The sequence below is a fragment of the Aedes aegypti genome, chromosome 3, assembly GCF_002204515.2.
Source record: "Aedes aegypti strain LVP_AGWG chromosome 3, AaegL5.0 Primary Assembly, whole genome shotgun sequence".
In the NCBI taxonomy this organism is placed as follows: domain Eukaryota; kingdom Metazoa; phylum Arthropoda; class Insecta; order Diptera; family Culicidae; genus Aedes; species Aedes aegypti.
Window position 1 is genome coordinate 106,792,376 of NC_035109.1, and position 15,471 is coordinate 106,807,846.

Consider the following 15,471-nt stretch of genomic DNA (forward strand, 5'->3'; position numbering starts at 1 on the left):
GTTACAAAAGTTAATTCATTTAATTAGAAAATTCCCTATTTGTGGATTTAATTTACTAGCAAACGTTCTGATCCGTGCTCCATTTACGCCAAAAACGAGCGCAGTCATATCATATTTCTCTAGCGTTCACTAGCGTTCTTGCGCGTCGAAGCAGCAAATGATTTCCACAGATCTCTTTGAACCTCTTCACTTCGCCTTCAGTATACCAGGTAAGCGCGTTTTCCATATAGTTTGCATTGAGAGAGCTTTGACTCTTTTCTCTTCTCTCCTTTTATCCCTTCTCTACTCCTGCAATATGTCATCGCCCTCATCATCCGCGCGATTTCCCATTCTCGTCGTAGCAGGCGATTCGGAGAGAGCTTTGTTTATTTACCTCGCCAACCTGCTCGCACACAACAATCTTGGTTCTTCCGATCTGAGCAAGCCATCAGTCGTCATCACACAACACTGCTGAGACCTGAGACTCATAGCCATCTGTGTTCGTAAACCAGATTCATCGAGTGCAGCTCCCGTTGTGTAGGTGCACGCAACCTAATCAGCGACTCACACATGAAGTATATGTGAACTCTCGCGTAACAATTCAAAAGGGCCAATCCTCAGATCGTTGACTCTGAGAAAATTCGATTTGAATATTATTCACCACATTTTCAATTCCTATTTTTCAGAATTCAAATCAATCTATGTGATTTCTTGCTAGTTGAGTGACGATTTACTATTACTACACGCTAATAATCGATTTTATTCTGAAAACTGACAAAAATGTGGAAAATATGATGAGTTTAAATGCTTGGCCCATTTTCGATTTTCATCAAGGCATGGGCCTTTTTTATTGGCCAAAATAGAATTTTATTAGCGTGCTTGGCCCAAGGCTAGGCCTTTTTGGTTTTCAATGAATGAGCAAGAGAGAGTCATTGGCCTCTCACCATGCTAAGGCCAATGACAGTTTGCGAAATTTTCCGATTGTAGGCCCTCTTGATGGAGCGAGAACCAATCATTGGCCTTTTCGAGCGGGGGCCAATGAATGATTTGGAAAAAAAGCGGTTATTGGCCGTTTTGAAAACCGAGTTTATAACGGTAAGATTTATGATTATGTTGACAATGTTTGCACAGTTTGTGGGTGTTGGGAGATGCTATCGAATGGTATCAAAACCCGATTTGTTTACAATTTGATTATTGGCCCTTTAGAATTGTTACGCGAGAACTTGTGTTGAAATTGGTACGATTCAGACTCGCAATGTGTGCCACCGACTCTTGTTTACAATGTAGTGTAAAATTCAAACTTTAAAATTCTAAAAAAACATGATTATTTGCCTTCCTCAAAATCGATATCGATCGTGACCTTCATTCGCCACCCCCTTCAAAACGCTCATCACCTCTCTACCACCCATTCCGTTCCCTTATGTACAAGCAGCTCACAGTTAACCCCCTTTTCGTGGATTACATGGTGTTGTTTTCGTGCCGTCTCGCTTCTTCCGTCGGTCGCCAGGCCGTGTATGGGCCCAGACCGATTCCACGCGGTAGAGCGAGAGCCAGCGAAAACAAAGATATTTACCTTCTCCGCGTTTCAGGGTGAATCATGTGGGTGAGAGGGTGATGAGTAACAATGACTGACTGCTTGTAGGTACATAAGGTGGAATGATGGCGATGATTATTGCGATGACGATTCAAGTCCGCTGGTTCGGCTCTCTGCTTTGAGCACTGTTTATGTTTATATTTTACAGCTGGTCGATCGGAGGGAGATAAATATGGGAAGTTTGTTCTCTCTATCATGGTGCAGGTTAATGCGGAATACCAAATCCTAGAGGTTTCAGCGTACGGTCCAGGATTTTGTACACTTAAGTTACTTTCATCGATGAGGATGATGATGAGAAATTACTGCTCAAATATTTCTCGAAATAATTGTCAGTCTATCATGATAAAAAATTAGAAGGAAAAAAATGGAATGAGCTCACCAATATTAACCTTCCGTCAGTCGCTCAAAAAAAAAGTTACACGAGCGGTCGCATCGTGTACTGAGTACACGCGTAGCAATTTTGATAGATAATCCAAAGCTAGGCAAGATAGAATATGCATGTCTTCGGCAAATTTCTTCAGTCCAACGGCACCAATTGGTCAGTGGACAAAAACCACTTTGGAAAAATCCTCATCTTCCTGTGGCCATCGGATTGTGCCCCGGGGGAACCGATGTAGTGGACATTTCGCAATGCAACATCTCGAACACAAATATCTCAGGATCTAGATTTTTTAGCAATATGGTATCTTCGGCAAAGTTGTTCAGTAGGTCAAGGGCTAACATGTGATAGGCTGCTTGTTTCGAAATTCTGCCACCAGATGGTGCTAGTGAGCATTTAATTTTTCAAACAACGATATCTCTAGATCCTGATTACCTAGAAAGATGATGTCTTCGACAAAGTTGTTTAGTAGGTCAAGGACTAACATATGATAAGCTACCTAACAAGAGAAACTGCCACAAGATGGCGCTAGTGAACATGCAATGTTTTAATCACGAATATCTCAGGATCCCGATTTTTTAGAAAGATGGTGTTTTCAGCAAAGATGTTTAGTAGATCAAGGGCTAAACATGTGATATGAAATTTGATTCGGAATTCTTCCACAAAACGAAATTTTCGAATGCAAGTATTTCAGGATCCTGGTTAGGAAAATAAAATTAGATTACAAAAATAGTGTCTTTGATGAAGTTGTTCTGTATATCACGGACCAACGTGTTAAGTGTAAAATATACCTACTCAAAATTCTTTCACATTCAATTCCAAATGCAATGGGCTGCTAGATTTCAAATACTTCCATCAGGCTATAGAAAGAGCTCCTGGTTTTTTTTTTTCAAATACAAAATCTCAAGATCCCGATTATTTTAAAACTTGACGTCTTCATCAAATTTATTAGGTAAGTAAAGTGCTCACATGTTATTGGCAATTATATTTTAAATTATGTAACCCTGCGCCAGTGAGTATTAAATTTTCTGAGCATCTTATGATACTGATCAATTCACGTTTTGTCAAATGTTTAAACATTTCGCTACCAGATAATTTATAGATAAGCACAAAATAAAATTAAACATATACACTCTTAAAAATAATGGAAATTACTGTGGCCGTAATTCATAGTATGACTGAATGACACATGATGTAAATGATAAAACGACACAAAAATGTGTCCTTGAAGATGTATTAAACAAAAAATGTAATTTAACACGTTAAAGGACACGAAAACGATAATATTATAATAATATTATGGTTATACTAGCACAAAGAGCACTTTGAATTGATTTGTAAACAACACAGGCAATGACTATCACATTCGAGGTGATTCGAACAATGTTGTAGTGTGCGTGCCATCCCGTGAGTCGCCATGAGAGACCGAGTTTCTCATATCACTTTGCATTACACACTCAATCTGTTCGGTAAAAATAACTGGGTTTTGGAACTGGTGAAATTTGCTTTTCAATTACGCGTGGCGACAGTTTTCATTTTACTGACTTTTTCGGTAGTTCCAAAACCCAGTAAAATTTTACCGAACCCAGTAATTTAATCTATGTGTGTAACACACATCCATCTTCGTTTTTATTTAACAGCTTTCTGCCACCCATGAGCCTCTGTACGTGCCATAAATTCTTTTGTTCTTTTGACTTTTACTATGCGCCGTGTGTTGGTGCTGTCTCGCTCTCTCTCTCTCACGGGCAACTTAAAAACAGCGCGCACAGTAAAAGTCAAACGTTTTATAGCATACATAGGCTCATTAGATATTAGATAGGTTCTTTCATGGGACAGGTCCATGTTGCATTCGTTTCTATCGGTGGAGGACCGGTGATTACCAAGGGTGAAAAGTCAAATGGAAGTAAAAATGAAAAGCCGCGTGTACTAAGTCTAGCACCAGTTTTAAGGCTATTATTCGCATTATTTAAACCAATCAATGTGCTTGAAATATACTGTTTGAAAGCAGAAAAATACTACGTGCTATTGCAGTATGCTATTGACAATTTTATCAGAAAATTCGACCGATTTGTATATATGCGACCAACCGCAGGCTGCAGCGCTCACGTCGTTTCATTCGTGTTTGACGGTTACACACTACCGCCACCTGTTGGCCCATAGGCTACACAAAATCAATTTAGCATTGGGCTTATACGTTTTCGCGACAATGATTTTGATCGCCATATTTTTAAATATAGTCAAACCTGTATTAGTCAATGTTCCATAGTTCGATATCGACTCATGAAACCATACTTAAAACAAAAAATCACAATTACTATAATGCTCCCTTTTATCAGCTTTCTAGAGAATATCTGTTCCATGAATCGATGATCTTTTGAGTATCGACTGGAAATTTGACTGTACTTGAAATTCTGAAGTACATTCTGATAGGATTTTCATGCTGAAGAGCACCGTTTTCAAATCAAACGGTTTATTACATGTTAAACATGCTTCAGTCTTGGACAGAATAAACAACTTAGTTGAAGACGTCATTTTCATAATTTAGCAATCACGATCCAAGATATATGGGTTGAAAATATAGCATACTCAGTAGCACCATCTAGTGGACGAATTCCCAAACAAGTGTGGCCCATCACAAGTTTGTACTTGACTTACTGATCTTTTGAGCCGAGCAGTTTATATTTGGATGTAATCGGGATACTCAGATATTAACAATCAAAATATGCATGCTCACTAGCGCCACCAGTTGAAAGAATTTTAAAACTTGAGGTTCCTTGCATTTAGGCCTTCATCTTATGAACAACCTTGCCGAAGGGGTAATATTACTTAGTAATGAAAATATCTCAGGATTATTTTTCTAAACGATCAGGATCCAAAAATATCTGCGTTCGAAAAATTGCATCTTTAGCGTCGTTTTGTGGAAGAAATCCGAATCAAACGGCGCATCACATGTTTAGTCCTTTATCTACTAAACATCTTTGCTGAAAACACCATCATGCTAAAATATCGTTATCCTGAGATATTCGCGATCAAAATACGCCATCTGTTGGTGGAATTTCAAGTTGGGTGGCTTATTACATGCTAGACCTTGACTTTTTCAACAGTTTTGTCGAAGACGTCAACTTTATAGGTAACCATGATCCTGAGATATCTGTGTTCGAAAAATATCATGCTCACTAGCGCCATCTGTTGAAAGAATTTCGAATCAAGAAGATCATCACATGGTAGCCCTTGAACTACTGAACAACTTTGCCGAAAATACCATCTTTCTAAAAAATCGGGATCCTGAGATATTCGTGATTAAAATATTGCATGCTCACTAGCGCCATCTTGTGGAACTTTGTCGATGACATCATCTTTCTAGGTAATCAGGATCTTGAGATATCGGTGTTTGAAAAAATAAATGCTCACCAGCACCATCTGGTGGCAGAATTTCGAAACAAGCAGCCTATCACATATTAGCCCTTGACCTACTGAACAACTTTGCCGAAGATACCATCTTGCTAAAAAATCTAGATCCTGAGATATTTGTGTTCGAGATGTTGCATTGCGAAATGTCCACTACATCGGTTCCCCCGGGGCACAATCCGATGGCCACAGGAAGATTAGGGATTTTCCCAAAGTGGTTTTTGTCCACTGACCAATTGGTACCGTTGGACTGAAGAAATTTGCCGAAGACATCCATATTCTATCTTGTCTAGCTTTGGATTAACTATCAAAATTGCTCCGCGTGTACTCAGTACACGATGCGACCGCTCGTGTGACGGGCCCGGTAAAAAAAAGTTACACGAGCGGTCGCACTGGTGTACTGAGTACACGCCTAAAAACTTACGTTAAAAGCACGATGTTTTCGAACACTTTTCGTTGATTTTTTCGAAAAATTTCTTCTCTACAAGCAAGAAGAAGAGTAGATCTTGGAATAGGACCAACACCCGGATCAATTTGAAGGGATTTTCAACGTGTTTTTCGACTTTTCGCAAAGTGTGTGTACTCAGTACACTAGGGCGACCGACGGTGGGTTAATTATTGCAATTTCTCCTGGTTGTTAACCCGTTTCGGTTCAGGTTAATTTCAATAAATCATCCTGTACTAAATTTTTGATCGATTTTTCTGAAAATTTCAGGCATGGTGCATCTATTATTGAAGAAAAATATGTAAGGGGTAATTTGGACTTAGTGGGTTATAAAGGGGGTCTCCTGGGTCAAATCAGGTCGAGTTAATCGCTGAAAATTCCAAATATTTCATTGCAAGTGTAGTTTATTATACTTAACTAGATACGAAAGTCATGTTACAGTTGATTTGAATAATCAGAGTCAGATTATGAATGCGCTGGATTTTTAAGCCCATTCTTCCTATCGTGCAAGCTCGCTGCATCGTAACTGAGGCAAGCGAGGTTGCATTCGCGCTGGGGAGAATAGCTCGAAGGTCGGTAAAAATTGCACGGAACAGCCATTCAGAGGTCACTTTCCAGATAAATCTGAAACCTAAGTGATTTCTCGTATGCATCTCGCTCAAGGTGTGCATCAAACTTCTTTCTCTTCTTGACATTACGTCCCTACTGCGAAAAAGCCTGTTTTCAGCTTAAAGTTCTTCGAACACTTTCACGAGAGCTTTCTCTGCCAAAGTTAGCATTTTCGCATTAGTGTATTGTGTTTCAAGTACGTTGGTACTTTATGCCCTACAAACCAAGATTGATTATAATTTAATCAAAAACGAGCAATCTAAATTCTCGCAAAAATTGTGCTCAACTTTCATTACACTTTTTAAAATTTTGGCATTATATTATTTTGACAATCCAACGCAAGAGAGGGAATTTTACACAAAGTTCTTTCAAACATTCAATTACGAATAAAATCAATTCACATACTTTCTCTTATTGATATAGAAAAATTCTCTCAATCAATTTACATGACTATCTTGAATAGTGGAAATAGTGGATAAACCTCGCTTGTCATACACAGCAACAGCGAGCGTGGTGGTTTTGACTTTGGTGGATCACGCAACAATCGTTACCGCTTGTTGTTGACTGCAATAAGCGAGATTTACCACCATCTAAAATTTCACTACATTATGATTTCTCCATTTTTTGGAGGATGATGTATTACATTTTTTCTAAAGAATGACATACAAGAATTAGTCGTATAATTTCCATCAAGATAGGGGTCATGCACAAATTACGTCACGCTCCAAGGGGCGTAGGGGGTCGAGCCAAGCGTGACAAGCCTTACAAAATTTTTGGAGGACTCATACAAAAAGTGTGACAAAGGGGGGATAGCGGGTCAAAATAGTTGAAATTTAGCGTGACATAATTTGTGTACCATCCCATAAATTGAAACAAATGAAGCGAAATTTATAACAAAATTTCGAAGACAATAATTTTTCGATGTTTTTTTGTAAAAAATGAGGCTGAATTCATAACAGATCTTGACAAGCAACTTTAAGTTCAGTTGTAGTTCCTCGCTGAATTATCCAACACATTTTCCTAGAAGTTATTTCAGAACTTTTGTGTACTCTTCAAGGAATATGTTCACGCCAAATAGCTTCGGAAGTTTTCTCTTCACACTTAAAAAAAAACAATACTTTAAAAAAAAACAAGACATGTCTGTAGATCTGACATTTTCGATTGATCTTGGAATTTTTTATGGGTTATCTTGAGCTAAATTCTTAAAAGTATTCTCATATTTCCTTAGAGAAATACTTGGAAAAATATACGGAGTGATTTGTAGAGAAATTATTAAAGAAAAGGATTTATAGTGGAATCACTGGAAAAGTTTCCTTTGCTTAAAATGCTAAAAATACTTTGTGAATCTCTGATTGAATTTTAGGAATAAAACTAGTACGATATACCAGAGGAAATTACAGTATGATTCTCCGGAGAAATCCCCAAACAAATTTATGTGGAATTTTTTGAATGTTTTTTTGCGGAAGAGTGTTTTAAGAATAGCTAAAAGTATTCCTCTTGGAATTTCATGGGAATTTTTTATTTGAATTTTTTTTTTAATTTTTCAAAGAAAACAATAGGAGTTTTTGAATCAGTTTTAAAATATTGTTTCCTTCAACAAATATCGCATTCCTCCGAGAGAACAACAGGAGGAATGCGAGAGAACAACATCTAATTGAATTTTAAAGGAATCTCTGCCTTTAAACGGGTACCTTTGGATTTTTTTTTAGCTCGAAAGTCAAAATGATTTTTTTTGGCTTAAAACTTGGGCCATAACACGCATATTACGAATGTTTTTTTTACGACTTTGAAACTTTTTTGTATTTAAAAAATGTTTGAAAATTGTATCATTTTATAACCTACAAATGCCTGGGTCTAATTTAACGTGTAATACAAAAAATTCTTCATTTTATATTTTTCTACAATCAACCTATCACAGAAGAAGAGCCTGGTGGAATTGAAATAATTTCAAATCGATTTTTCCGTTAAAAAATGTTCCAGAAAAAAATAAGAAAGTATAAGTTTTTTTAAGGTACTGCAATTTATTTTATTATTATTTCTTAAAATCGGTACTAGAAGAGATTTTAGGAAAAACGATATGAAAAGAATATAAAAAAGGATAGAGATGCTCAAAAATAGAAATTAGCAAAATTAAAAACCAAAATTCATAAATTTGCGAATAAAAATTTCCAAAACGTGTTAAGATCGATTTTGAATAGCGAAAAATGATAATTAGATCGAAAATGAATGAATGAATGAATTGTCTTTATTAAGGCCGCACGGGACGTCATTATAATCATCCTATCCATTTGAAGGAGCAGATCTGAAGTACCACTCCATATATGGATGTGAAAAATTTATCACTATATTCTATATATGTGGTGCACAATCGATTAAATTTCCAGCTTCATCGGTTCACTAAAACTCGAGATTTGCTTCGGCAAAGTTTTGATGATAATTGTTAGAGTGAGACAAAAGATAGGGAAAATAACACGGTCTCCCGTGTCCCCTTAACGAGACCTCGATCGAAAATAAAAATTTGTGTATTAGAGGGTTAAAACACTAGCAGAATTTTCTATGGAAAACATATATTCTCTCTATATGTTTTCCATAGAAAGATTTCGCTTAAAATATTTTCCCAATTGAATTCTGCGGGTTTCCTTATAAACAATGGATTATTTCAGGAATTGCTAGATAAATTTTAACGATTTTGTTTTATGCAACCCTTTTAATTCTTTACCGAGATTTTTTGACAAAACATTTTTTTTTAGCATGAGCATGGATGACCGCTTTGTAGTTGTACTCCGTGATTGACCAGAGCAATCGAAGTTGCACAGAGATTTAATAAATGGGGCTTGAGCATACCATTCTCAATGTGCACAAACTGTATTGTTTCGAAGTTTGAAAGTCAATAACGGTGCCGGACACGCACTATGCGGTAATCTGGGAAGGGAAGGAATGTTAGTTAGAAAACCATTGTTACTAGAGACCGAATATACCTGTGCATCTCCACAGTTGTCATGACAAGGACATGGGGTTAGTGGGATAAGGTGCGATCCATGATAAAATCATGCCTAACCAGATTCACGATAATACTAGAATGCGTATTGAATGCCAAACGAATGTGCTTCGGATCAATCGCTCGCTCCCGCACGAGCAAGCGACACAACTGATGGATCAAACACTCAAAAGCACATAAAAACATAAAAAAATAAAATGTTGATTTCTATTTAATTTCCACGAAACACAATAATTTTTATCAAATTATCTTCAAGTACCTTTGATCATCAAAATCAGATATGAAAAAAATCGATCTAATGGACAAAATAGCCGTTCCCTTAAAATGGGATACAGATTTATGGACATCAACGACGTACCCAAAACATTTCTCTTCTAAGTAATTCTTCCTAGAATGTTGTTTTAGATACCTTTGGGAATTCAATTTGGAATTTTCTAAGGATAGTCACAGATATAACTTCGGAGATTCCAACAGGAATCCCTTCAAAGATCGTTTCAGACATTTTTCAAGAAAATCTCATGTTCTACAGAAATGCGTTTTTTTTATTTCCCTAGAACTTCTTCCAACATTCCAATTCTTCAAGAATTAAAATTCCTTCCTTTTCTTCAAAAATTAAAAATTCCTTTAGAAATTCCTCCAAATTGGTTTGCAAGGGAGTCATCAAAGAAGACAAGTAATTCATCCTCCAGGGAAATGTTAAAAAAATTTAAGAGTTTCGTAGAGATAATTTTGAATGAAATTCTGATCTGATAAAACTTGTGTGACTTGAAAGTATGCCCTGATGAATTCCTAGGAGGATCTCTGAAAAAACTCATGGATTCAAGATGAAATTCCTCCTAAGATTTTCTTGATGAATTGCTAAGATTATCTATGAATGATAGAAGCAATAACTATAATAACCATGGCGATTTTTTTAGAAAAATGTTTGAACCGCAGCAATAATAAAGGGTGGCCACTAAATTTACATTTTTAAATTCTCGATTTTACCCGGTTTCCTAGGCATATTTTTCAGAATGTTCTAGATTTTTAGTTGGAACTTATCATTCACACTTTGGCAGTGTTTTTTTTTTAGTTTTTTAGTTACTGAGCACACACTTTGCCATAAACAGTTTGACAAGATAATTGGGCGACAAAAATCCCAATTGCCAAAGTATATCATTGAGGTCTTTAAGTATTTCGTCAAGTTGAAGCTAAATCAACTTCTAGTCTTTTAGTTTTTTGTTTTTTTTTTATAAAAGTGAAAGTTTCTCCAAATCAAATTATTTAAATGATATCTTTATTTGAGATACTTGCAGCCTTAGGGTAAGTGGTGAAATCTTCTGAAGGAAGTTATTAAATTATTATTTAAAACTTCGAGTCAAATAAGTTAGAGAAAAGCCCATGAAAAGGAAATAAAAAAAATAAAAACATCACTAACTATTGACAAAAGTGAAACATTTTTAAGAAGCGTGGTGTAGCAAAAAAGTAATTAAATATAACATATTTTATAAAACATTTCAATGAAAATTATTTGTACAAAACCACAGATGCCACCCTGAATAAGATTTTCAAGAAATTATTTGGTTGTTTCGGGAACAACTTAATAATGTCGAATCTCAGGTGGAATTTATCGAGGAATTCTTAGAAAAGTTTATAATAGATTTCATCGAATAATACTTGAAGAACTTTTTGAGCATTTCATAAGAATAATCTTAGAGCGAGCAAAGGCGCTTAAACCTACCAGGACATGAGGAAGAAATGCCTATGTCCCATCCCAGGAGAACAGCAATGGAGTGTGCATTAGCTTTTCTAGCAACGCCACTCCCAACGATTTTATCTATTACCCTGAATTGAAACGATTGGTACGGTTGTCCCCGTTTCTTCCTTCCTTGAATTGAAAAAAAAAATGTCCATTAGTTTATTCATGCGTGAATAACCTAATAGTCATACTTTTTTCAATTTTCTTCTACCCCAAAGTCTGCACAGTGGGCCTGGCTTTAATTTTAATGTTTGTATCATATCGCTGATATTGTGCAAATATTAATACTGACAAGAAAATACCTGAATGTATTTAGGTATTTCCAGGATGCTTTTCAATATTGGCTGTGCAAGCGCTTAGATTAGAGGTTAGATTAGATTAGATTAGATTTCATAAGAATAATCTTGAATGAATTTCTAAAAGAATCCTTATGATAATGCTTTGAATACTTCAATGAAAAAAATGAAGAAATGTCGAAACATTTTTTTGAAATCTGGAAGTAACTGGAGTAAAAACAAAATAAAACGGTGAAAGAGTCAGTAGAACAACATCTGTAGGATTTTTTTTTTCAGAGTAATTTATGTGAAAATTCTGTTTCCTTGTCCAAACATGTATTACGCTAAATGCATAAAAATCATAACAAAAATACACAACTTAACATCTCAACAAGCATTTTTTTTAAGATTTTTGATTACAAAAAAAGATAAATTTCACCATGTATTACTTTTTTTTTATATGGTATTCAGTTGGAGCTGCCTGACAGCTTAACTTGTCAAGGCTGAACCCGTGGTCTGGCTTTTGCCAAGTTTCCCCTCTACCAGGACCAATACTCAGACGGACTAGGCTATGGTGCCCACATGAACACTGTTTTTGATTAGTATTGTGACGTGGTAGTTTTTTTTAAATACCCATATTCCCTTGCTTCTGAGAAAAGGAAGCGTTGTGAAAATCAGCAGCTCCATCAGAATTTTTTGAAATAGAAGTGTAGTAGTGTCATTACTAATACTGTCTAGTCGAAATAGCTTTGAATAATTTGTCATTTAAGTGCTATTCTGATTACTCCTGTCTTTTACGTAAGATTAGAGTCTTAAATGTCAATTGTCGTCAAGTCTTAACAAAATTAGGCTGTTTAGTAGTAGTTCTAGTTAATTTCAGGTCTTACCGTCCATATATCCCTAAAGAAAAAAGTCACTTTCCTTGTCTGTTCAACAATTTCTCGAAACTAGCAAGTGTACCCTAATGATCGATCTCAGCGTCTTACTTTACATAGTCATTTTTATAGTGAATATTTAAGAGTAAAGTTACCTTAGGATTATATTACAGTCTCCTACAAGGTTCACTTTTCGGTGGCAAATGCAATGCTTCACAACGCCTACTTTCTACTTGTAAATTTTGCGAAAATGAAGCTGGAATCATATTATTTATACCGTTATTACAAAAGAGGTATTTCTTATTATGGCAATGTAAAAACCATATTAAAATAAGATTGTCGCCACTTATTTCTACTCAGTGAATCTATTAGTAATTTTCCTCAGAGTAATATTCCCAACGTCGTACATGATAACGATGTGTCTAGCTAGCTAATAGTAAGAGTGGCAACGGATCATTCAGGTTAACAAAAGGCCAACTGATCGTCACCAATAGTATTAATGTCCACTTCGAATAGATTATTTGAAATGGGCATCAATTCTATCAATGACGCAGAATGTCCGTTGGATCACATCCGAGATATTATTGCGTCTATGCCATATAAATTATGACGCGGATTTGAGCAAAAAATGCCAAAATGTGATACCACCACTACAGGTTACGCCTTTGGTTTCCATCATATGGGCTAATGGATTATGCCCTCCCATCGCGGCAAGGTCGCATAACCAAGGGGAGGGATAAATTTCAACATGTATTACTGCTTCAAAATAATTTCTCTGAGTGTAGCCAAAATTCCCTGAGAACTCCAGTTTTATCCAGGTTGAATTAAATTCCCTGATAATCCAATTTTCCAGGTTTTTCAGGTAGTAGACACCTTGTTTAGTATTTGTATGCAACACAGGGCTATCTACAAGTACTTTCGGAATATCCTAAGGCCGATTCCGGAACCCTGGAAAAGGACATCAATCCGATGATTGCAAACCCTATCATGCGACACATGAATCTCCAGGATTTTACGCTGGGAGTATTAAACGATGCATACTGAATAATTCATTTTAACATAGGGTCAATTAGTGATATTCTGGAGCCGATTCCAGGACCCTGGAAAAGGACATCAATCCTATGATTGCAATCCATTTCATGGGACACATGGCTCTGAATGAGTTGAAAGAGTCGGAATGAACTGAGGGTTTATGATTCAGTTACAAACACTGTAGTTTTGTAAGGTTCATGCAAAATAATGATGGAAATGTTTAAAATGACCTTCGGACAGACCTCACGGAACATTCGTATAAATCCGAAAGCGATCTTCCGACTGGAGTTTCTAGTATAGGTCACGAAACATGAATAGTGTCAAAAACATGATGTGTCAAAATTTTATTGAAATCGGCTGAAAACTATGGAAATTAGAGCCAAAAGATCACGAAAATGTGGTTGTAAAAACAGGTCAGTGACTCAAAGGTTAACTAGTCAAAATTAGTGCATCTGGTATTTACGCCTCAAAAAAGGCGTAACTCTTTTGAATCAAAACTCCACCCTGATGTAACAAATCAAGACGAGCCAACTTTGAACAACATTTTGCTGGTATTTTTTCTGATAATCACGGAAAACGAAAACCGTTTGAATATCAACGACATTCTTTAATTTTGTGGACTTACATCTTCAAAAGGGCGTAACTTCAAAACGGTCCCCTCGTTTTTTTTTTTTAATTTTGCTCAGAAATGCAACTTAGACATAGAAAAAGACTGATGAACTTAGGTTTGATGGAGTTTTTACTGATGGTAACGGTTTGCGGTGCACCGTGGTATTTTATTTTCTGGATAACAGAAATAAGTATTCTATATGAACTTCATGATATTTGATCCCTAAATACAAAAATGAGTTCAGAATACCAAGATTATACAAGTTTTAGACAAAAAAGAGTATCCCTTTGACTTGAATGTTGAGCAGAACAGAACATCCTGTTTTCATGAATATTCCAATAAATCCTTTGTATATTGATTTGTTTACTTAAATTTTCATCTTACACTGTTGCCGATATAGCAACATTCCCTTCCAGTTTTGCTTCACCATCGTAATAATGCCACGCGCTGAAGCACCAAACCAAAACACAAAACCCAGAAAACCATCATCGAGCATCATCTTTGTTGATACCATTGAATCCATACGACCATTAATGATTAATTCAATGACGATGATGATGGCAAGAGCAACAAACTTGCTGACTTTTCCATCCCAGTCCAGGGCCCATCCCATTCCGGTCTTTATTATGGTAACGTTTCGAACGCAGAGAAAATCTCGCTGATGCTGGTTCCTGAATCTAAGCTGAGTCAAACCACACACATGTGGTGCTTCAAAGTCGATAATACAATCCACACACATTCCTCACCAGGCAAATTCAGGTTTTAGAGTTTTTTTTTCTATGTTATCACGATCATTATTTTGCTTTCTTTCTGCTGGCTTCCTTCGGGCTGTTCAATCTTTTCTTGGCAATTAGAGGAAAGTGTATGTATACCTTGCCTAGTCGAGATCGTCCACTTGTAGCGTAGACCTGGAAAAAGGTTTCAACTGAAGAAGGGAAAACGAATAAACATAACGTTTGTAAGCACTGGTACTTGCAGTATACAAAGGGATTGCACTTGCTAATTGCAAGATGCACGATTGCAAGAAGTAGGCTTTAAGAGAACGTGCTCTTTTTATAATAGATGAGAGGAACGTTGGTTCTGGATTTGATAGTTGAAATAGTTTGAATGTAAAAATCAGTAGAATATGTATCGTTGTAACACTTCTAAACTTCTTTAAATACCATAAAATTATCAATTTCTCAGATATGCGAAACTGAGAAAATTTCAAAAAATAATTCTCAATACCAGAATCTACATATTCTGTCCTAAATGTTAAGGATCTTGAAGCCCTCGAGACTCAACGTGTTTTATTTAATTCCGACACTAACAATCTCAACCCGCTATTGACGATTTCATTAAAAACCAAAAATATTTTAGAATTAGAATATCCTGAAAAAAGTATATTTGGAGTTGATTCTGTTACTAATTGAAATTGAAAGGCGCATTGGAGACTTCAGTCCTCATTTATTTACGTGACGAATAGGCTTCTAAAGCAACCAAAAGTTCAGATATCATGACCCCACAGTTATGGATCAAATAGTGTGGAG